This window comes from Brassica oleracea, chromosome C9 (assembly GCF_000695525.1).
Source record: "Brassica oleracea var. oleracea cultivar TO1000 chromosome C9, BOL, whole genome shotgun sequence".
In the NCBI taxonomy this organism is placed as follows: Eukaryota; Viridiplantae; Streptophyta; class Magnoliopsida; order Brassicales; family Brassicaceae; genus Brassica; species Brassica oleracea.
Window position 1 is genome coordinate 18,984,011 of NC_027756.1, and position 431 is coordinate 18,984,441.

Consider the following 431-nt stretch of genomic DNA (forward strand, 5'->3'; position numbering starts at 1 on the left):
ATTCCTTGTAAAATCGTTGTTATATTTTAACTACCCAACTCGAAAATTTCTCAATATATATGTCATTTCCCACAACTATCTTCCTCACAACACAAAAACGGAAAAAAAAATCCGAAAAAAATCAGAAAAAAAAATTTTCAAAAAAAAATCTAAGAAAAAAATGGCCAGTGGCGGTAGTATTTACGAGTTACGGAGTAGGATGTATTTGCACAAAGATTCCGACGGGAGGGTGACAAACGCATTTCTGAGTGGGCTAAAGACATTTATGCACCAGGCGGGCTGTACACCGATCACGCAGGAAAGCGATAAGATGTTCTGCCCCTGTCGGAAATGCAAGAATTAAAAATTTGCACGTAGTGAAACTGTATGGAAGCATTTAGTAAACAGAGGATTTACACCACAGTACTACATTTGGTATCAACATGGAGAGG